The following is a 20,023-nucleotide window of genomic DNA, read 5'->3' as shown; positions in this document are numbered from 1 at the left end:
CTTGGAGCTGCTGAGGATTGCCCCCAGGTCTTCGTACGTTCAACTAATGCTCTATTCCTCTGAGCTACATCCCCTTAGATTGCAAGTAGTTGCATTTGGGAATAGACAAAAAGTGAGCCGAGGAATAAAATCGCTGTTTAGCCCCCTCACTGCGAAATGTCTTTTTCTCTCTCCCTGTTGGTCTAGTGGTTAGGATTCGGTTCATTTACCACCGCGGCCTGGGTTTGATTCCCGCTCAGGGAATGGCTTGCTTTTGGGGAAACACTAGGCATAAGTCAAAAACTTGGCACAATTGCAGAAAAAGTTATACTCTTCTGAGTCAGCGACCTAAGGACTGTTGCAATCTCGAGAACTCTCTGCTGCTCTACCAACATTCGTATCAAAGGTCAACAAGTGAAGATTTCTTCTCTCAGGGAAAGATATTTTTTGTCAAGCACATGTCAAAGTGCACTGCTGTCAAAAAGTTGGCGTAAGCCACAAGAAAATGTACAATCCTTCGAGCCGGATTTGAACCAGCGACCTAAGGATTACAGCAATTTCACCTACAGTCCTCCGCTCTACCAACTGAGCTATCGAAGGGTGACAAATGTGGTCAAACGCCATCACCTAGATGGTCAGAGGTTCGGCAGAAGCATATGTTCCCTTTAAGAAATGATTCTGCTGAGTTTGGTGGTGTCTTGGAGCTGCTGAGGATTGCCCCCAGGTCTTCGTACGTTCAACTAATGCTCTATTCCTCTGAGCTACATCCCCTTAGATTGCAAGTAGTTGCATTTGGGAATAGACAAAAAGTGAGCCGAGGAATAAAATCGCTGTTTAGCCCCCTCACTGCGAAATGTCTTTTTCTCTCTCCCTGTTGGTCTAGTGGTTAGGATTCGGTTCATTTACCACCGCGGCCTGGGTTTGATTCCCGCTCAGGGAATGGCTTGCTTTTGGGGAAACACTAGGCATAAGTCAAAAACTTGGCACAATTGCAGAAAAAGTTATACTCTTCTGAGTCAGCGACCTAAGGACTGTTGCAATCTCGAGAACTCTCTGCTGCTCTACCAACATTCGTATCAAAGGTCAACAAGTGAAGATTTCTTCTCTCAGGGAAAGATATTTTTTGTCAAGCACATGTCAAAGTGCACTGCTGTCAAAAAGTTGGCGTAAGCCACAAGAAAATGTACAATCCTTCGAGCCGGATTTGAACCAGCGACCTAAGGATTACAGCAATTTCACCTACAGTCCTCCGCTCTACCAACTGAGCTATCGAAGGGTGACAAATGTGGTCAAACGCCATCACCTAGATGGTCAGAGGTTCGGCAGAAGCATATGTTCCCTTTAAGAAATGATTCTGCTGAGTTTGGTGGTGTCTTGGAGCTGCTGAGGATTGCCCCCAGGTCTTCGTACGTTCAACTAATGCTCTATTCCTCTGAGCTACATCCCCTTAGATTGCAAGTAGTTGCATTTGGGAATAGACAAAAAGTGAGCCGAGGAATAAAATCGCTGTTTAGCCCCCTCACTGCGAAATGTCTTTTTCTCTCTCCCTGTTGGTCTAGTGGTTAGGATTCGGTTCATTTACCACCGCGGCCTGGGTTTGATTCCCGCTCAGGGAATGGCTTGCTTTTGGGGAAACACTAGGCATAAGTCAAAAACTTGGCACAATTGCAGAAAAAGTTATACTCTTCTGAGTCAGCGACCTAAGGACTGTTGCAATCTCGAGAACTCTCTGCTGCTCTACCAACATTCGTATCAAAGGTCAACAAGTGAAGATTTCTTCTCTCAGGGAAAGATATTTTTTGTCAAGCACATGTCAAAGTGCACTGCTGTCAAAAAGTTGGCGTAAGCCACAAGAAAATGTACAATCCTTCGAGCCGGATTTGAACCAGCGACCTAAGGATTACAGCAATTTCACCTACAGTCCTCCGCTCTACCAACTGAGCTATCGAAGGGTGACAAATGTGGTCAAACGCCATCACCTAGATGGTCAGAGGTTCGGCAGAAGCATATGTTCCCTTTAAGAAATGATTCTGCTGAGTTTGGTGGTGTCTTGGAGCTGCTGAGGATTGCCCCCAGGTCTTCGTACGTTCAACTAATGCTCTATTCCTCTGAGCTACATCCCCTTAGATTGCAAGTAGTTGCATTTGGGAATAGACAAAAAGTGAGCCGAGGAATAAAATCGCTGTTTAGCCCCCTCACTGCGAAATGTCTTTTTCTCTCTCCCTGTTGGTCTAGTGGTTAGGATTCGGTTCATTTACCACCGCGGCCTGGGTTTGATTCCCGCTCAGGGAATGGCTTGCTTTTGGGGAAACACTAGGCATAAGTCAAAAACTTGGCACAATTGCAGAAAAAGTTATACTCTTCTGAGTCAGCGACCTAAGGACTGTTGCAATCTCGAGAACTCTCTGCTGCTCTACCAACATTCGTATCAAAGGTCAACAAGTGAAGATTTCTTCTCTCAGGGAAAGATATTTTTTGTCAAGCACATGTCAAAGTGCACTGCTGTCAAAAAGTTGGCGTAAGCCACAAGAAAATGTACAATCCTTCGAGCCGGATTTGAACCAGCGACCTAAGGATTACAGCAATTTCACCTACAGTCCTCCGCTCTACCAACTGAGCTATCGAAGGGTGACAAATGTGGTCAAACGCCATCACCTAGATGGTCAGAGGTTCGGCAGAAGCATATGTTCCCTTTAAGAAATGATTCTGCTGAGTTTGGTGGTGTCTTGGAGCTGCTGAGGATTGCCCCCAGGTCTTCGTACGTTCAACTAATGCTCTATTCCTCTGAGCTACATCCCCTTAGATTGCAAGTAGTTGCATTTGGGAATAGACAAAAAGTGAGCCGAGGAATAAAATCGCTGTTTAGCCCCCTCACTGCGAAATGTCTTTTTCTCTCTCCCTGTTGGTCTAGTGGTTAGGATTCGGTTCATTTACCACCGCGGCCTGGGTTTGATTCCCGCTCAGGGAATGGCTTGCTTTTGGGGAAACACTAGGCATAAGTCAAAAACTTGGCACAATTGCAGAAAAAGTTATACTCTTCTGAGTCAGCGACCTAAGGACTGTTGCAATCTCGAGAACTCTCTGCTGCTCTACCAACATTCGTATCAAAGGTCAACAAGTGAAGATTTCTTCTCTCAGGGAAAGATATTTTTTGTCAAGCACATGTCAAAGTGCACTGCTGTCAAAAAGTTGGCGTAAGCCACAAGAAAATGTACAATCCTTCGAGCCGGATTTGAACCAGCGACCTAAGGATTACAGCAATTTCACCTACAGTCCTCCGCTCTACCAACTGAGCTATCGAAGGGTGACAAATGTGGTCAAACGCCATCACCTAGATGGTCAGAGGTTCGGCAGAAGCATATGTTCCCTTTAAGAAATGATTCTGCTGAGTTTGGTGGTGTCTTGGAGCTGCTGAGGATTGCCCCCAGGTCTTCGTACGTTCAACTAATGCTCTATTCCTCTGAGCTACATCCCCTTAGATTGCAAGTAGTTGCATTTGGGAATAGACAAAAAGTGAGCCGAGGAATAAAATCGCTGTTTAGCCCCCTCACTGCGAAATGTCTTTTTCTCTCTCCCTGTTGGTCTAGTGGTTAGGATTCGGTTCATTTACCACCGCGGCCTGGGTTTGATTCCCGCTCAGGGAATGGCTTGCTTTTGGGGAAACACTAGGCATAAGTCAAAAACTTGGCACAATTGCAGAAAAAGTTATACTCTTCTGAGTCAGCGACCTAAGGACTGTTGCAATCTCGAGAACTCTCTGCTGCTCTACCAACATTCGTATCAAAGGTCAACAAGTGAAGATTTCTTCTCTCAGGGAAAGATATTTTTTGTCAAGCACATGTCAAAGTGCACTGCTGTCAAAAAGTTGGCGTAAGCCACAAGAAAATGTACAATCCTTCGAGCCGGATTTGAACCAGCGACCTAAGGATTACAGCAATTTCACCTACAGTCCTCCGCTCTACCAACTGAGCTATCGAAGGGTGACAAATGTGGTCAAACGCCATCACCTAGATGGTCAGAGGTTCGGCAGAAGCATATGTTCCCTTTAAGAAATGATTCTGCTGAGTTTGGTGGTGTCTTGGAGCTGCTGAGGATTGCCCCCAGGTCTTCGTACGTTCAACTAATGCTCTATTCCTCTGAGCTACATCCCCTTAGATTGCAAGTAGTTGCATTTGGGAATAGACAAAAAGTGAGCCGAGGAATAAAATCGCTGTTTAGCCCCCTCACTGCGAAATGTCTTTTTCTCTCTCCCTGTTGGTCTAGTGGTTAGGATTCGGTTCATTTACCACCGCGGCCTGGGTTTGATTCCCGCTCAGGGAATGGCTTGCTTTTGGGGAAACACTAGGCATAAGTCAAAAACTTGGCACAATTGCAGAAAAAGTTATACTCTTCTGAGTCAGCGACCTAAGGACTGTTGCAATCTCGAGAACTCTCTGCTGCTCTACCAACATTCGTATCAAAGGTCAACAAGTGAAGATTTCTTCTCTCAGGGAAAGATATTTTTTGTCAAGCACATGTCAAAGTGCACTGCTGTCAAAAAGTTGGCGTAAGCCACAAGAAAATGTACAATCCTTCGAGCCGGATTTGAACCAGCGACCTAAGGATTACAGCAATTTCACCTACAGTCCTCCGCTCTACCAACTGAGCTATCGAAGGGTGACAAATGTGGTCAAACGCCATCACCTAGATGGTCAGAGGTTCGGCAGAAGCATATGTTCCCTTTAAGAAATGATTCTGCTGAGTTTGGTGGTGTCTTGGAGCTGCTGAGGATTGCCCCCAGGTCTTCGTACGTTCAACTAATGCTCTATTCCTCTGAGCTACATCCCCTTAGATTGCAAGTAGTTGCATTTGGGAATAGACAAAAAGTGAGCCGAGGAATAAAATCGCTGTTTAGCCCCCTCACTGCGAAATGTCTTTTTCTCTCTCCCTGTTGGTCTAGTGGTTAGGATTCGGTTCATTTACCACCGCGGCCTGGGTTTGATTCCCGCTCAGGGAATGGCTTGCTTTTGGGGAAACACTAGGCATAAGTCAAAAACTTGGCACAATTGCAGAAAAAGTTATACTCTTCTGAGTCAGCGACCTAAGGACTGTTGCAATCTCGAGAACTCTCTGCTGCTCTACCAACATTCGTATCAAAGGTCAACAAGTGAAGATTTCTTCTCTCAGGGAAAGATATTTTTTGTCAAGCACATGTCAAAGTGCACTGCTGTCAAAAAGTTGGCGTAAGCCACAAGAAAATGTACAATCCTTCGAGCCGGATTTGAACCAGCGACCTAAGGATTACAGCAATTTCACCTACAGTCCTCCGCTCTACCAACTGAGCTATCGAAGGGTGACAAATGTGGTCAAACGCCATCACCTAGATGGTCAGAGGTTCGGCAGAAGCATATGTTCCCTTTAAGAAATGATTCTGCTGAGTTTGGTGGTGTCTTGGAGCTGCTGAGGATTGCCCCCAGGTCTTCGTACGTTCAACTAATGCTCTATTCCTCTGAGCTACATCCCCTTAGATTGCAAGTAGTTGCATTTGGGAATAGACAAAAAGTGAGCCGAGGAATAAAATCGCTGTTTAGCCCCCTCACTGCGAAATGTCTTTTTCTCTCTCCCTGTTGGTCTAGTGGTTAGGATTCGGTTCATTTACCACCGCGGCCTGGGTTTGATTCCCGCTCAGGGAATGGCTTGCTTTTGGGGAAACACTAGGCATAAGTCAAAAACTTGGCACAATTGCAGAAAAAGTTATACTCTTCTGAGTCAGCGACCTAAGGACTGTTGCAATCTCGAGAACTCTCTGCTGCTCTACCAACATTCGTATCAAAGGTCAACAAGTGAAGATTTCTTCTCTCAGGGAAAGATATTTTTTGTCAAGCACATGTCAAAGTGCACTGCTGTCAAAAAGTTGGCGTAAGCCACAAGAAAATGTACAATCCTTCGAGCCGGATTTGAACCAGCGACCTAAGGATTACAGCAATTTCACCTACAGTCCTCCGCTCTACCAACTGAGCTATCGAAGGGTGACAAATGTGGTCAAACGCCATCACCTAGATGGTCAGAGGTTCGGCAGAAGCATATGTTCCCTTTAAGAAATGATTCTGCTGAGTTTGGTGGTGTCTTGGAGCTGCTGAGGATTGCCCCCAGGTCTTCGTACGTTCAACTAATGCTCTATTCCTCTGAGCTACATCCCCTTAGATTGCAAGTAGTTGCATTTGGGAATAGACAAAAAGTGAGCCGAGGAATAAAATCGCTGTTTAGCCCCCTCACTGCGAAATGTCTTTTTCTCTCTCCCTGTTGGTCTAGTGGTTAGGATTCGGTTCATTTACCACCGCGGCCTGGGTTTGATTCCCGCTCAGGGAATGGCTTGCTTTTGGGGAAACACTAGGCATAAGTCAAAAACTTGGCACAATTGCAGAAAAAGTTATACTCTTCTGAGTCAGCGACCTAAGGACTGTTGCAATCTCGAGAACTCTCTGCTGCTCTACCAACATTCGTATCAAAGGTCAACAAGTGAAGATTTCTTCTCTCAGGGAAAGATATTTTTTGTCAAGCACATGTCAAAGTGCACTGCTGTCAAAAAGTTGGCGTAAGCCACAAGAAAATGTACAATCCTTCGAGCCGGATTTGAACCAGCGACCTAAGGATTACAGCAATTTCACCTACAGTCCTCCGCTCTACCAACTGAGCTATCGAAGGGTGACAAATGTGGTCAAACGCCATCACCTAGATGGTCAGAGGTTCGGCAGAAGCATATGTTCCCTTTAAGAAATGATTCTGCTGAGTTTGGTGGTGTCTTGGAGCTGCTGAGGATTGCCCCCAGGTCTTCGTACGTTCAACTAATGCTCTATTCCTCTGAGCTACATCCCCTTAGATTGCAAGTAGTTGCATTTGGGAATAGACAAAAAGTGAGCCGAGGAATAAAATCGCTGTTTAGCCCCCTCACTGCGAAATGTCTTTTTCTCTCTCCCTGTTGGTCTAGTGGTTAGGATTCGGTTCATTTACCACCGCGGCCTGGGTTTGATTCCCGCTCAGGGAATGGCTTGCTTTTGGGGAAACACTAGGCATAAGTCAAAAACTTGGCACAATTGCAGAAAAAGTTATACTCTTCTGAGTCAGCGACCTAAGGACTGTTGCAATCTCGAGAACTCTCTGCTGCTCTACCAACATTCGTATCAAAGGTCAACAAGTGAAGATTTCTTCTCTCAGGGAAAGATATTTTTTGTCAAGCACATGTCAAAGTGCACTGCTGTCAAAAAGTTGGCGTAAGCCACAAGAAAATGTACAATCCTTCGAGCCGGATTTGAACCAGCGACCTAAGGATTACAGCAATTTCACCTACAGTCCTCCGCTCTACCAACTGAGCTATCGAAGGGTGACAAATGTGGTCAAACGCCATCACCTAGATGGTCAGAGGTTCGGCAGAAGCATATGTTCCCTTTAAGAAATGATTCTGCTGAGTTTGGTGGTGTCTTGGAGCTGCTGAGGATTGCCCCCAGGTCTTCGTACGTTCAACTAATGCTCTATTCCTCTGAGCTACATCCCCTTAGATTGCAAGTAGTTGCATTTGGGAATAGACAAAAAGTGAGCCGAGGAATAAAATCGCTGTTTAGCCCCCTCACTGCGAAATGTCTTTTTCTCTCTCCCTGTTGGTCTAGTGGTTAGGATTCGGTTCATTTACCACCGCGGCCTGGGTTTGATTCCCGCTCAGGGAATGGCTTGCTTTTGGGGAAACACTAGGCATAAGTCAAAAACTTGGCACAATTGCAGAAAAAGTTATACTCTTCTGAGTCAGCGACCTAAGGACTGTTGCAATCTCGAGAACTCTCTGCTGCTCTACCAACATTCGTATCAAAGGTCAACAAGTGAAGATTTCTTCTCTCAGGGAAAGATATTTTTTGTCAAGCACATGTCAAAGTGCACTGCTGTCAAAAAGTTGGCGTAAGCCACAAGAAAATGTACAATCCTTCGAGCCGGATTTGAACCAGCGACCTAAGGATTACAGCAATTTCACCTACAGTCCTCCGCTCTACCAACTGAGCTATCGAAGGGTGACAAATGTGGTCAAACGCCATCACCTAGATGGTCAGAGGTTCGGCAGAAGCATATGTTCCCTTTAAGAAATGATTCTGCTGAGTTTGGTGGTGTCTTGGAGCTGCTGAGGATTGCCCCCAGGTCTTCGTACGTTCAACTAATGCTCTATTCCTCTGAGCTACATCCCCTTAGATTGCAAGTAGTTGCATTTGGGAATAGACAAAAAGTGAGCCGAGGAATAAAATCGCTGTTTAGCCCCCTCACTGCGAAATGTCTTTTTCTCTCTCCCTGTTGGTCTAGTGGTTAGGATTCGGTTCATTTACCACCGCGGCCTGGGTTTGATTCCCGCTCAGGGAATGGCTTGCTTTTGGGGAAACACTAGGCATAAGTCAAAAACTTGGCACAATTGCAGAAAAAGTTATACTCTTCTGAGTCAGCGACCTAAGGACTGTTGCAATCTCGAGAACTCTCTGCTGCTCTACCAACATTCGTATCAAAGGTCAACAAGTGAAGATTTCTTCTCTCAGGGAAAGATATTTTTTGTCAAGCACATGTCAAAGTGCACTGCTGTCAAAAAGTTGGCGTAAGCCACAAGAAAATGTACAATCCTTCGAGCCGGATTTGAACCAGCGACCTAAGGATTACAGCAATTTCACCTACAGTCCTCCGCTCTACCAACTGAGCTATCGAAGGGTGACAAATGTGGTCAAACGCCATCACCTAGATGGTCAGAGGTTCGGCAGAAGCATATGTTCCCTTTAAGAAATGATTCTGCTGAGTTTGGTGGTGTCTTGGAGCTGCTGAGGATTGCCCCCAGGTCTTCGTACGTTCAACTAATGCTCTATTCCTCTGAGCTACATCCCCTTAGATTGCAAGTAGTTGCATTTGGGAATAGACAAAAAGTGAGCCGAGGAATAAAATCGCTGTTTAGCCCCCTCACTGCGAAATGTCTTTTTCTCTCTCCCTGTTGGTCTAGTGGTTAGGATTCGGTTCATTTACCACCGCGGCCTGGGTTTGATTCCCGCTCAGGGAATGGCTTGCTTTTGGGGAAACACTAGGCATAAGTCAAAAACTTGGCACAATTGCAGAAAAAGTTATACTCTTCTGAGTCAGCGACCTAAGGACTGTTGCAATCTCGAGAACTCTCTGCTGCTCTACCAACATTCGTATCAAAGGTCAACAAGTGAAGATTTCTTCTCTCAGGGAAAGATATTTTTTGTCAAGCACATGTCAAAGTGCACTGCTGTCAAAAAGTTGGCGTAAGCCACAAGAAAATGTACAATCCTTCGAGCCGGATTTGAACCAGCGACCTAAGGATTACAGCAATTTCACCTACAGTCCTCCGCTCTACCAACTGAGCTATCGAAGGGTGACAAATGTGGTCAAACGCCATCACCTAGATGGTCAGAGGTTCGGCAGAAGCATATGTTCCCTTTAAGAAATGATTCTGCTGAGTTTGGTGGTGTCTTGGAGCTGCTGAGGATTGCCCCCAGGTCTTCGTACGTTCAACTAATGCTCTATTCCTCTGAGCTACATCCCCTTAGATTGCAAGTAGTTGCATTTGGGAATAGACAAAAAGTGAGCCGAGGAATAAAATCGCTGTTTAGCCCCCTCACTGCGAAATGTCTTTTTCTCTCTCCCTGTTGGTCTAGTGGTTAGGATTCGGTTCATTTACCACCGCGGCCTGGGTTTGATTCCCGCTCAGGGAATGGCTTGCTTTTGGGGAAACACTAGGCATAAGTCAAAAACTTGGCACAATTGCAGAAAAAGTTATACTCTTCTGAGTCAGCGACCTAAGGACTGTTGCAATCTCGAGAACTCTCTGCTGCTCTACCAACATTCGTATCAAAGGTCAACAAGTGAAGATTTCTTCTCTCAGGGAAAGATATTTTTTGTCAAGCACATGTCAAAGTGCACTGCTGTCAAAAAGTTGGCGTAAGCCACAAGAAAATGTACAATCCTTCGAGCCGGATTTGAACCAGCGACCTAAGGATTACAGCAATTTCACCTACAGTCCTCCGCTCTACCAACTGAGCTATCGAAGGGTGACAAATGTGGTCAAACGCCATCACCTAGATGGTCAGAGGTTCGGCAGAAGCATATGTTCCCTTTAAGAAATGATTCTGCTGAGTTTGGTGGTGTCTTGGAGCTGCTGAGGATTGCCCCCAGGTCTTCGTACGTTCAACTAATGCTCTATTCCTCTGAGCTACATCCCCTTAGATTGCAAGTAGTTGCATTTGGGAATAGACAAAAAGTGAGCCGAGGAATAAAATCGCTGTTTAGCCCCCTCACTGCGAAATGTCTTTTTCTCTCTCCCTGTTGGTCTAGTGGTTAGGATTCGGTTCATTTACCACCGCGGCCTGGGTTTGATTCCCGCTCAGGGAATGGCTTGCTTTTGGGGAAACACTAGGCATAAGTCAAAAACTTGGCACAATTGCAGAAAAAGTTATACTCTTCTGAGTCAGCGACCTAAGGACTGTTGCAATCTCGAGAACTCTCTGCTGCTCTACCAACATTCGTATCAAAGGTCAACAAGTGAAGATTTCTTCTCTCAGGGAAAGATATTTTTTGTCAAGCACATGTCAAAGTGCACTGCTGTCAAAAAGTTGGCGTAAGCCACAAGAAAATGTACAATCCTTCGAGCCGGATTTGAACCAGCGACCTAAGGATTACAGCAATTTCACCTACAGTCCTCCGCTCTACCAACTGAGCTATCGAAGGGTGACAAATGTGGTCAAACGCCATCACCTAGATGGTCAGAGGTTCGGCAGAAGCATATGTTCCCTTTAAGAAATGATTCTGCTGAGTTTGGTGGTGTCTTGGAGCTGCTGAGGATTGCCCCCAGGTCTTCGTACGTTCAACTAATGCTCTATTCCTCTGAGCTACATCCCCTTAGATTGCAAGTAGTTGCATTTGGGAATAGACAAAAAGTGAGCCGAGGAATAAAATCGCTGTTTAGCCCCCTCACTGCGAAATGTCTTTTTCTCTCTCCCTGTTGGTCTAGTGGTTAGGATTCGGTTCATTTACCACCGCGGCCTGGGTTTGATTCCCGCTCAGGGAATGGCTTGCTTTTGGGGAAACACTAGGCATAAGTCAAAAACTTGGCACAATTGCAGAAAAAGTTATACTCTTCTGAGTCAGCGACCTAAGGACTGTTGCAATCTCGAGAACTCTCTGCTGCTCTACCAACATTCGTATCAAAGGTCAACAAGTGAAGATTTCTTCTCTCAGGGAAAGATATTTTTTGTCAAGCACATGTCAAAGTGCACTGCTGTCAAAAAGTTGGCGTAAGCCACAAGAAAATGTACAATCCTTCGAGCCGGATTTGAACCAGCGACCTAAGGATTACAGCAATTTCACCTACAGTCCTCCGCTCTACCAACTGAGCTATCGAAGGGTGACAAATGTGGTCAAACGCCATCACCTAGATGGTCAGAGGTTCGGCAGAAGCATATGTTCCCTTTAAGAAATGATTCTGCTGAGTTTGGTGGTGTCTTGGAGCTGCTGAGGATTGCCCCCAGGTCTTCGTACGTTCAACTAATGCTCTATTCCTCTGAGCTACATCCCCTTAGATTGCAAGTAGTTGCATTTGGGAATAGACAAAAAGTGAGCCGAGGAATAAAATCGCTGTTTAGCCCCCTCACTGCGAAATGTCTTTTTCTCTCTCCCTGTTGGTCTAGTGGTTAGGATTCGGTTCATTTACCACCGCGGCCTGGGTTTGATTCCCGCTCAGGGAATGGCTTGCTTTTGGGGAAACACTAGGCATAAGTCAAAAACTTGGCACAATTGCAGAAAAAGTTATACTCTTCTGAGTCAGCGACCTAAGGACTGTTGCAATCTCGAGAACTCTCTGCTGCTCTACCAACATTCGTATCAAAGGTCAACAAGTGAAGATTTCTTCTCTCAGGGAAAGATATTTTTTGTCAAGCACATGTCAAAGTGCACTGCTGTCAAAAAGTTGGCGTAAGCCACAAGAAAATGTACAATCCTTCGAGCCGGATTTGAACCAGCGACCTAAGGATTACAGCAATTTCACCTACAGTCCTCCGCTCTACCAACTGAGCTATCGAAGGGTGACAAATGTGGTCAAACGCCATCACCTAGATGGTCAGAGGTTCGGCAGAAGCATATGTTCCCTTTAAGAAATGATTCTGCTGAGTTTGGTGGTGTCTTGGAGCTGCTGAGGATTGCCCCCAGGTCTTCGTACGTTCAACTAATGCTCTATTCCTCTGAGCTACATCCCCTTAGATTGCAAGTAGTTGCATTTGGGAATAGACAAAAAGTGAGCCGAGGAATAAAATCGCTGTTTAGCCCCCTCACTGCGAAATGTCTTTTTCTCTCTCCCTGTTGGTCTAGTGGTTAGGATTCGGTTCATTTACCACCGCGGCCTGGGTTTGATTCCCGCTCAGGGAATGGCTTGCTTTTGGGGAAACACTAGGCATAAGTCAAAAACTTGGCACAATTGCAGAAAAAGTTATACTCTTCTGAGTCAGCGACCTAAGGACTGTTGCAATCTCGAGAACTCTCTGCTGCTCTACCAACATTCGTATCAAAGGTCAACAAGTGAAGATTTCTTCTCTCAGGGAAAGATATTTTTTGTCAAGCACATGTCAAAGTGCACTGCTGTCAAAAAGTTGGCGTAAGCCACAAGAAAATGTACAATCCTTCGAGCCGGATTTGAACCAGCGACCTAAGGATTACAGCAATTTCACCTACAGTCCTCCGCTCTACCAACTGAGCTATCGAAGGGTGACAAATGTGGTCAAACGCCATCACCTAGATGGTCAGAGGTTCGGCAGAAGCATATGTTCCCTTTAAGAAATGATTCTGCTGAGTTTGGTGGTGTCTTGGAGCTGCTGAGGATTGCCCCCAGGTCTTCGTACGTTCAACTAATGCTCTATTCCTCTGAGCTACATCCCCTTAGATTGCAAGTAGTTGCATTTGGGAATAGACAAAAAGTGAGCCGAGGAATAAAATCGCTGTTTAGCCCCCTCACTGCGAAATGTCTTTTTCTCTCTCCCTGTTGGTCTAGTGGTTAGGATTCGGTTCATTTACCACCGCGGCCTGGGTTTGATTCCCGCTCAGGGAATGGCTTGCTTTTGGGGAAACACTAGGCATAAGTCAAAAACTTGGCACAATTGCAGAAAAAGTTATACTCTTCTGAGTCAGCGACCTAAGGACTGTTGCAATCTCGAGAACTCTCTGCTGCTCTACCAACATTCGTATCAAAGGTCAACAAGTGAAGATTTCTTCTCTCAGGGAAAGATATTTTTTGTCAAGCACATGTCAAAGTGCACTGCTGTCAAAAAGTTGGCGTAAGCCACAAGAAAATGTACAATCCTTCGAGCCGGATTTGAACCAGCGACCTAAGGATTACAGCAATTTCACCTACAGTCCTCCGCTCTACCAACTGAGCTATCGAAGGGTGACAAATGTGGTCAAACGCCATCACCTAGATGGTCAGAGGTTCGGCAGAAGCATATGTTCCCTTTAAGAAATGATTCTGCTGAGTTTGGTGGTGTCTTGGAGCTGCTGAGGATTGCCCCCAGGTCTTCGTACGTTCAACTAATGCTCTATTCCTCTGAGCTACATCCCCTTAGATTGCAAGTAGTTGCATTTGGGAATAGACAAAAAGTGAGCCGAGGAATAAAATCGCTGTTTAGCCCCCTCACTGCGAAATGTCTTTTTCTCTCTCCCTGTTGGTCTAGTGGTTAGGATTCGGTTCATTTACCACCGCGGCCTGGGTTTGATTCCCGCTCAGGGAATGGCTTGCTTTTGGGGAAACACTAGGCATAAGTCAAAAACTTGGCACAATTGCAGAAAAAGTTATACTCTTCTGAGTCAGCGACCTAAGGACTGTTGCAATCTCGAGAACTCTCTGCTGCTCTACCAACATTCGTATCAAAGGTCAACAAGTGAAGATTTCTTCTCTCAGGGAAAGATATTTTTGTCAAGCACATGTCAAAGTGCACTGCTGTCAAAAAGTTGGCGTAAGCCACAAGAAAATGTACAATCCTTCGAGCCGGATTTGAACCAGCGACCTAAGGATTACAGCAATTTCACCTACAGTCCTCCGCTCTACCAACTGAGCTATCGAAGGGTGACAAATGTGGTCAAACGCCATCACCTAGATGGTCAGAGGTTCGGCAGAAGCATATGTTCCCTTTAAGAAATGATTCTGCTGAGTTTGGTGGTGTCTTGGAGCTGCTGAGGATTGCCCCCAGGTCTTCGTACGTTCAACTAATGCTCTATTCCTCTGAGCTACATCCCCTTAGATTGCAAGTAGTTGCATTTGGGAATAGACAAAAAGTGAGCCGAGGAATAAAATCGCTGTTTAGCCCGCTCACTGCGAAATGTCTTTTTCTCTCTCCCTGTTGGTCTAGTGGTTAGGATTCGGTTCATTTACCACGCGGCCTGGGTTTGATTCCCGCTCAGGGAATGGCTTGCTTTTGGGGAAACACTAGGCATAAGTCAAAAACTTGGCACTATTGCAGAAAAATAATACTCTTCTGAGTCAGCGACCTAAGGACTGTTGCAATCTCGAGAACTCTCTGCTGCTCTACCAACATTCGTATCAAAGGTCAACAAGTGAAGATTTCTTCTCCAGGGAAAGATATTGTTTGTCAAGCACATGTCAAGGTGCACTGCTGAAGAAAAAGTTATACTGTCCGGGGGTTCCTCGGATGGGGCACAGTGTCTCCTGACCCCTCCTGTCTCAGCTCAATATTTATGCTGCAAGTAGTTTATGTGTCGGGGGCTGGGGTCAGTGTTATTCTGGAGTACTTCTCCTGTCCTATTCGGTGTCCTGTGTGAATCTAAGTGGCGTTCTCTAATTTCTCTCTTATCTCTTTCTCTCCTCTCTCGGAGGACCTGAGCCCTAGGACCATGCCCCAGGACTACTGACATGATGACTCTTGCTGTCCCCAGTCCACCTGGCCATGCTGCTGTTCCAGTTTCAAACTGACCTGAGCCCTAGGACCATGCCCCAGGACTACTGACATGATGACTCCTTGCTGTCCCCAGTCCACCTGGCCATGCTGCTGCTCCAGTTTCACTTCCACCTGACTGTGCTGCTGCTCCAGTTTCAACTGTTCTGCCTTATTATTATTCGACCATGCTGGTCATTTATGAACATTTGAACATCTTGGCCATGTTCTGTTATAATCTCCACCCGGCACAGCCAGAAGAGGACTGGCCACCCCACATAGCCTGGTTCCTCTCTAGGTTTCTTCCTAGTATTGGCCTTTCTAGGGAGTTTTCCTAGCCACCGTGCTTCTACACCTGCATTGCTTGCTGTTGGGGTTTTAGGCTGGGTTTCTGTACAGCACTTTGAGATATCAGCTGATGTACGAAGGGCTATATAAATAAATTTGATTTGATTTGATTATACTCTTCTTAGTCAGCGACCTAAGGACTGTTGCAATCTCGAGAACTCTCTGCTGCTCTACCAACATTCCTTTCAAAGGTCAACAAGTGAAGATTTCTTCTCTCAGGGAAAGATATTGTTTGTCAAGCACATGTCAAGGTGCACTGCTGTCAAAAAGTAAGCGTAAGCCACAAGAAAAGGTACAATCCTTTGAGCCGGATTTGAACCAGCGACCTAAGGATTACAGCAATTTAACCTACAATCCTCCTCTCTACCAACTGAGCTATCAAATGGTGACCATTAAGTCAAACGCCATCCCTAGATGGTCAGAGGTTCGGCAGAAGCATATGTTCCCTTAAGAAATTAATCTGCTGAGTTTGGTGGTTTCTTGAGCTGCTGAAGGATTGCCCCCAGGTCTTCGACGTTCAACTAATGCTCTATTCTCTGAGCTACATCCCCTTAGATTGCAAGTAGTTGCATTTGGGAATAGACCAAAAGTTGAGCCGAGGAATAAAATCGCTGTTTAGCCCCCTCACTGCGAAATGTCTTTTTTTCTCCCCTTTGGTCAGTGGTTAGGATTCAGTTCTTTTACCACCGCGGCCTGGGTTGATTCCCGCTCAGGGAATTCTTGCTTTTGGGGAAACACTAGCATAAGTCAAAAACTTGGCAAACTGCAGAAAAAGTTATACTCTTCTGAGTCAGCGACCTAAGGACTGTTGCAATCTCGAGAACTCTCTGCTGCTCTACCAACATTCCTTTCAAAGGTCAACAAGAGGAAGATTTCTTCTCTCAGGGAAAGATATTGTTGTCAAGCACATGTCAAGGGGCACTGCTGAAGAAAAAGTTATACTGTCCGGGGGTGTCCTCGATGGGGCCACAGTGTCTCCTGACCCCTCGTCTCAGCTCCAGTATTATGCTGCAGTAGTTATGTGTGGGTTGGCGGCTGGCTGGGGTAGTTTTTTATATTTGGGAGTTACTTATCCTGTACTATTCGTGTCCTGTGTGAATCTAAGTGTGCGTTTCTCTAATTCTCTCCTTCTCTCTTTCTTGTCTCTCTCTTCGGAGGACCTGAGCCCTAGGACCATGCCCCAGGACTACCTGACATGATGACTTCTTGCTGTCCCCAGTCCACCTGGCCATGCTGCTGTTCCAGTTTCAACTGACTGAGCCCTAGGACCATGCCCCAGGACTACCTGACATGATGACTCCTTGCGTCCCCAGTCCACCTGGCCATGCTGGCTGCTCCAGTTTCACTTCCACCTGACTGTGCTGCTGCTCCAGTTTCAACTGTTCTGCCTTATTATTATTCGACCATGCTGGTCATTTATGAACATTTGAACATCTTGGCATTGTTCTGTTATAATCTCCACCCGGCACAGCCAGAAGAGGACTGGCCACCCCACATAGCCTGGTTCCTCTCTAGGTTTTCTTCCTAGGTATTGGCCTTTCTAGGGAGTTTTCCTAGCCACCGTGCTTCTACACCTGCATTGCTTGCTGTTTGGGGTTTTAGGCTGGGTTCTGTACAGCACTTTGAGATATCAGCTGATGTACGAAGGGCTATATAAATAAATTTGATTTGATTTGATTATACTCTTCTTAGTCAGCGACCTAAGGGTTGCAATCTCGAGAAACTCTCTGCTGCTCTACCAACATTCCTTTCAAAGGTCAACAAGTGAAGATTTCTTCTCTCAGGGAAAGATATTTGTTTGTCAAGCACATGTCAAGGTGCACTGCTGTCAAAAAGTTGGCGTAAGCCCAAGAAAAAGTACAATCCTTTGAACCGGATTTGAACCAGTGACCTAAGGATTACAGTAATGTACCTACAGTCCTCCGCTCTACCAACTGAGCTATCAAAGGGTGACAATTACAGTCAAACGCCATCCCTAGATGGTCAGAGGTTCGGCAGAAGCATATGTTCCCTTTAAGAAATTAATCTGCTGAGTTTGTGGTTTCTTGGAGCTGCTGAGGATTGCCCCCAGGTCTTCGTACGTTCAACTAATGTTCTATTCCTCTGAGCTACATCCCCTTAGATTGCAAGTAGTTGCTTTGGGAATAGACAAAAACTGAGCCGAGGAATAAAATCGCTGTTTAGCCCCCTCACTGCGAAATGTCTTCTCTCTCTCCCTTTTTGTCCAGTGGTTAAGATTCGGTTCTTTTACCACCGCGGCCTGGGTTTGATTCCCGCTCAGGGAATGACTTGCTTTTGGGGAAACACTAGGCATAAGTCAAAAACTAGTACAACTGCAGAAATAGTTATGACTCTCTGAGTCAGCGACCTAAGGACTGTTGCAATCTCGAGAACTCTCTGCTGCTCTACCAACATTCCTTTCAAAGGTCAACAAGTGAAGATTTCTTCTCTCAGGGAAAGATATTTGTTTACCAAGCACATGTCAAGGTGCACTGCTGTCAAAAGTAGCGTAAGCCACAAGAAAAGATACAATGCTTTGAGCCGGATTTGAACCAGCGACCTAAGGATTACAGCAATTTAACCTACAGTCCTCTTCTCTACCAACTGAGCTATCAAATGGTGACCATTACAGTCAAACGCCATCCCCTAGATGGTCAGAGTTTCGGCAGAAGCATATGTTTCCCTTAAGAAATTAATCTGCTGAGTTTGGTGTTTCTTGGAGCTGCTGAAGATTGCCCCCAGGTCTTCGTACGTTCAACTAATGCTCTATTCCTCTGAGCTACATCCCCTTAGATTGCAAGTAGTTGCATTTGGAATAGACAAAAAGTGAGCCGAGGAATAAAATCGCTGTTTAGCCCCCTCACTGCGAAATGTCTTTTCTCTCTCCCTTTTGGTCCAGTGGTTAGGATTCGGTTCTTTTACACCGCGGCCTGGGTTTGATTCCCGCTCAGGGAATGACTTGCTTTTGGGAAACACTAGGCATAAGTCAAAAACTTGGTAACATGAAGAAAAAGTTATACTCTTCTGAGTCCGCGACCTAAGGACTGTTGCAATCTCGAGAACTCTCTGCTGCTCTACCAACATTCTTTCAAAGTTCAACAGTGAAGATTTATTCTCTCAGGGAAAGATATTTGTTTTGTCAAGCACATGTCAAGGGCACTGCTGTCAAAAAGTTGGCGTAAGCCACAAGAAAATGTACAATCCTTTGAGCCAGATTTGAACCAGAGGACTAAGGATTACAGCAATTTCACCTACAGTCCTCCGCTCTACCAAATGAGCTATCAAAGGGTGACAAATCTAGTCAAACGCCATCCCCTAGATGGTGAGAGGTTCGGCAGAAGCATATGTTCCCTTTAAGAAATTATCTGCTGAGTTTGGTGGTTTCTTGGAGCTGCTGAGGATTGCCCCCAGGTCTTCGTACGTTCAACTAATGCTCTATTCTCTGAGACTACATCCCCTTAGATTGCAAGTAGTTGCATTTGGGAATAGACAAAAAGTAAGCCAAGGAATAAAATCTGCTGTTTAGCCCCCTCAAGCGAAATGTCTTTTTCTCTCTCCCTTTTGTCCAGTGGTTAGGATTCGGTTCTTTTACCACCACGGCCTGGGTTTGATTCCCGCTCAGGAATGACTTGCTTTTGGGGAAACACTAGGCATAGTCAAAAACTTGGTAAATGCAGAAAAAGTTGTACTTCTGAGTCAGCGACCTAAGGACTGTTGCAATCTCGAGAATCTCTGCTGCCTCTACCAACATTCCTTTCAAAGTTCAACAAGTGAAGATTTCTTCTCTCAGGGAAAGATATGTTTTGTCAAGCACATGTCAAGGTGCACTGCTGTCAAAAAGTTGGCGTAAGCCACAAGAAAATGTAAATCCTTGAGCCAGATTTGAACCAGCGGACTAAGGATTACAGCAATTTCACCTACCGTCTCCGCTCTACCAACTGAGCTATCAAAGGGTTTACAAATCTAGTCAAACGCCATCCCCTAGATGGTCAGAGGTTCGGCAGAAGCATGTTCCCTTTAAGAAATTAATCTGCTGAGTCTGGCAGTTTCTTGAGCCTGAGGATTGCCCCCAGGTCTTCGTATGTTCAACTAATGCTCTATTCCTCTTAGCTACATCCCCTTAAATGGCAAGTAGTTGCATTTGGGAATAGACAAAATGTGAGCTGAGGAATAAAATCGCTGTTAGCCCCCCCATTGCGAAATGTATTTTCTCTATGCCTTTTGTCCAGTGGTTAGGATTCGGTTCTTTACACACCGCGGCCTGGGTTTGATTCCCGCTCAGGAATGACTTGCTTTGGGGAAACACTAGGCATAAGTCAAAAACTTGGTACAACTGAAGAAAAAGTTATACTCTTCTGTAGTCAGCGACCTAAGGACTGTTGCAATCTCGAGAACTCTCTGCTGCTCTACCAACATTCCTTTCAAAGTTCAACAAGTGAAGATTTATTCTCTCAGGGAAAGATATTTTTTGTCAACCACCTGTCAAGGTGCACTGCTGTCAAAAAGTTGGCGTAAGCCACAAGAAAAGGTATAATGCTTTTGGGAAACACTAGGCATAGTCAAAAAACTTGGTACAACTGAAGAAAAAAGATACTCTCTGAGTCAGCGACCTAAGGACTGTTGCAATCTCGAGAACTCTCTGCTGCTCTACCAACATTCCTTTCAAAGGTCAACAAGTGAAGATTTCTTCTCTTCAGGGAAAGATATTTGTTTTCAAGCACATGTCAAGGTGCACTGCTGAAGAAAAAGTT

At 45.4% G+C, this 20,023-nt stretch overlaps 24 non-coding genes across 24 annotated transcripts; all 24 read right to left on the bottom strand.

Moving 5' to 3' along the window:
• Positions 1–492: 492 nt before the first annotated feature.
• On the bottom strand, positions 493–579 carry trnay-gua (transfer RNA tyrosine (anticodon GUA)). The gene is given in 2 exon segments: positions 493–528; positions 543–579. It is a non-coding gene; the product is annotated as a tRNA-Tyr (tRNA).
• A 589-nt stretch (positions 580–1,168) lies between these two features.
• On the bottom strand, positions 1,169–1,255 carry trnay-gua (transfer RNA tyrosine (anticodon GUA)). The gene is given in 2 exon segments: positions 1,169–1,204; positions 1,219–1,255. It is a non-coding gene; the product is annotated as a tRNA-Tyr (tRNA).
• A 589-nt stretch (positions 1,256–1,844) lies between these two features.
• Positions 1,845–1,931, bottom strand: trnay-gua (transfer RNA tyrosine (anticodon GUA)). The gene is given in 2 exon segments: positions 1,845–1,880; positions 1,895–1,931. It is a non-coding gene; the product is annotated as a tRNA-Tyr (tRNA).
• Positions 1,932–2,520: 589 nt separating this feature from the next.
• On the bottom strand, positions 2,521–2,607 carry trnay-gua (transfer RNA tyrosine (anticodon GUA)). Its single transcript is given in 2 exon segments — positions 2,521–2,556; positions 2,571–2,607. It is a non-coding gene; the product is annotated as a tRNA-Tyr (tRNA).
• A 589-nt stretch (positions 2,608–3,196) lies between these two features.
• trnay-gua (transfer RNA tyrosine (anticodon GUA)) lies at positions 3,197–3,283 on the bottom strand. Its single transcript is given in 2 exon segments — positions 3,197–3,232; positions 3,247–3,283. It is a non-coding gene; the product is annotated as a tRNA-Tyr (tRNA).
• A 589-nt stretch (positions 3,284–3,872) lies between these two features.
• trnay-gua (transfer RNA tyrosine (anticodon GUA)) lies at positions 3,873–3,959 on the bottom strand. The gene is given in 2 exon segments: positions 3,873–3,908; positions 3,923–3,959. It is a non-coding gene; the product is annotated as a tRNA-Tyr (tRNA).
• Positions 3,960–4,548: 589 nt separating this feature from the next.
• On the bottom strand, positions 4,549–4,635 carry trnay-gua (transfer RNA tyrosine (anticodon GUA)). Its single transcript is given in 2 exon segments — positions 4,549–4,584; positions 4,599–4,635. It is a non-coding gene; the product is annotated as a tRNA-Tyr (tRNA).
• Positions 4,636–5,224: 589 nt separating this feature from the next.
• trnay-gua (transfer RNA tyrosine (anticodon GUA)) lies at positions 5,225–5,311 on the bottom strand. Its single transcript is given in 2 exon segments — positions 5,225–5,260; positions 5,275–5,311. It is a non-coding gene; the product is annotated as a tRNA-Tyr (tRNA).
• Positions 5,312–5,900: 589 nt separating this feature from the next.
• trnay-gua (transfer RNA tyrosine (anticodon GUA)) lies at positions 5,901–5,987 on the bottom strand. The gene is given in 2 exon segments: positions 5,901–5,936; positions 5,951–5,987. It is a non-coding gene; the product is annotated as a tRNA-Tyr (tRNA).
• A 589-nt stretch (positions 5,988–6,576) lies between these two features.
• trnay-gua (transfer RNA tyrosine (anticodon GUA)) lies at positions 6,577–6,663 on the bottom strand. The gene is given in 2 exon segments: positions 6,577–6,612; positions 6,627–6,663. It is a non-coding gene; the product is annotated as a tRNA-Tyr (tRNA).
• Positions 6,664–7,252: 589 nt separating this feature from the next.
• On the bottom strand, positions 7,253–7,339 carry trnay-gua (transfer RNA tyrosine (anticodon GUA)). Its single transcript is given in 2 exon segments — positions 7,253–7,288; positions 7,303–7,339. It is a non-coding gene; the product is annotated as a tRNA-Tyr (tRNA).
• Positions 7,340–7,928: 589 nt separating this feature from the next.
• trnay-gua (transfer RNA tyrosine (anticodon GUA)) lies at positions 7,929–8,015 on the bottom strand. Its single transcript is given in 2 exon segments — positions 7,929–7,964; positions 7,979–8,015. It is a non-coding gene; the product is annotated as a tRNA-Tyr (tRNA).
• Positions 8,016–8,604: 589 nt separating this feature from the next.
• trnay-gua (transfer RNA tyrosine (anticodon GUA)) lies at positions 8,605–8,691 on the bottom strand. The gene is given in 2 exon segments: positions 8,605–8,640; positions 8,655–8,691. It is a non-coding gene; the product is annotated as a tRNA-Tyr (tRNA).
• Positions 8,692–9,280: 589 nt separating this feature from the next.
• Positions 9,281–9,367, bottom strand: trnay-gua (transfer RNA tyrosine (anticodon GUA)). The gene is given in 2 exon segments: positions 9,281–9,316; positions 9,331–9,367. It is a non-coding gene; the product is annotated as a tRNA-Tyr (tRNA).
• A 589-nt stretch (positions 9,368–9,956) lies between these two features.
• trnay-gua (transfer RNA tyrosine (anticodon GUA)) lies at positions 9,957–10,043 on the bottom strand. The gene is given in 2 exon segments: positions 9,957–9,992; positions 10,007–10,043. It is a non-coding gene; the product is annotated as a tRNA-Tyr (tRNA).
• Positions 10,044–10,632: 589 nt separating this feature from the next.
• On the bottom strand, positions 10,633–10,719 carry trnay-gua (transfer RNA tyrosine (anticodon GUA)). Its single transcript is given in 2 exon segments — positions 10,633–10,668; positions 10,683–10,719. It is a non-coding gene; the product is annotated as a tRNA-Tyr (tRNA).
• A 589-nt stretch (positions 10,720–11,308) lies between these two features.
• On the bottom strand, positions 11,309–11,395 carry trnay-gua (transfer RNA tyrosine (anticodon GUA)). The gene is given in 2 exon segments: positions 11,309–11,344; positions 11,359–11,395. It is a non-coding gene; the product is annotated as a tRNA-Tyr (tRNA).
• A 589-nt stretch (positions 11,396–11,984) lies between these two features.
• On the bottom strand, positions 11,985–12,071 carry trnay-gua (transfer RNA tyrosine (anticodon GUA)). Its single transcript is given in 2 exon segments — positions 11,985–12,020; positions 12,035–12,071. It is a non-coding gene; the product is annotated as a tRNA-Tyr (tRNA).
• A 589-nt stretch (positions 12,072–12,660) lies between these two features.
• trnay-gua (transfer RNA tyrosine (anticodon GUA)) lies at positions 12,661–12,747 on the bottom strand. The gene is given in 2 exon segments: positions 12,661–12,696; positions 12,711–12,747. It is a non-coding gene; the product is annotated as a tRNA-Tyr (tRNA).
• Positions 12,748–13,336: 589 nt separating this feature from the next.
• trnay-gua (transfer RNA tyrosine (anticodon GUA)) lies at positions 13,337–13,423 on the bottom strand. The gene is given in 2 exon segments: positions 13,337–13,372; positions 13,387–13,423. It is a non-coding gene; the product is annotated as a tRNA-Tyr (tRNA).
• A 588-nt stretch (positions 13,424–14,011) lies between these two features.
• Positions 14,012–14,098, bottom strand: trnay-gua (transfer RNA tyrosine (anticodon GUA)). The gene is given in 2 exon segments: positions 14,012–14,047; positions 14,062–14,098. It is a non-coding gene; the product is annotated as a tRNA-Tyr (tRNA).
• Positions 14,099–15,570: 1,472 nt separating this feature from the next.
• On the bottom strand, positions 15,571–15,657 carry trnay-gua (transfer RNA tyrosine (anticodon GUA)). The gene is given in 2 exon segments: positions 15,571–15,606; positions 15,621–15,657. It is a non-coding gene; the product is annotated as a tRNA-Tyr (tRNA).
• Positions 15,658–17,135: 1,478 nt separating this feature from the next.
• Positions 17,136–17,221, bottom strand: trnay-gua (transfer RNA tyrosine (anticodon GUA)). Its single transcript is given in 2 exon segments — positions 17,136–17,171; positions 17,185–17,221. It is a non-coding gene; the product is annotated as a tRNA-Tyr (tRNA).
• A 583-nt stretch (positions 17,222–17,804) lies between these two features.
• trnay-gua (transfer RNA tyrosine (anticodon GUA)) lies at positions 17,805–17,891 on the bottom strand. Its single transcript is given in 2 exon segments — positions 17,805–17,840; positions 17,855–17,891. It is a non-coding gene; the product is annotated as a tRNA-Tyr (tRNA).
• Positions 17,892–20,023: the final 2,132 nt, after the last annotated feature.

The sequence above is a fragment of the Oncorhynchus kisutch genome, linkage group LG9, assembly GCF_002021735.2.
Source record: "Oncorhynchus kisutch isolate 150728-3 linkage group LG9, Okis_V2, whole genome shotgun sequence".
Lineage (NCBI taxonomy): Eukaryota > Metazoa > Chordata > Actinopteri > Salmoniformes > Salmonidae > Oncorhynchus > Oncorhynchus kisutch.
The sequence above is the reverse complement of the archived record's forward strand: the minus strand, read 5'-3'. Positions and strand labels throughout refer to the sequence as shown.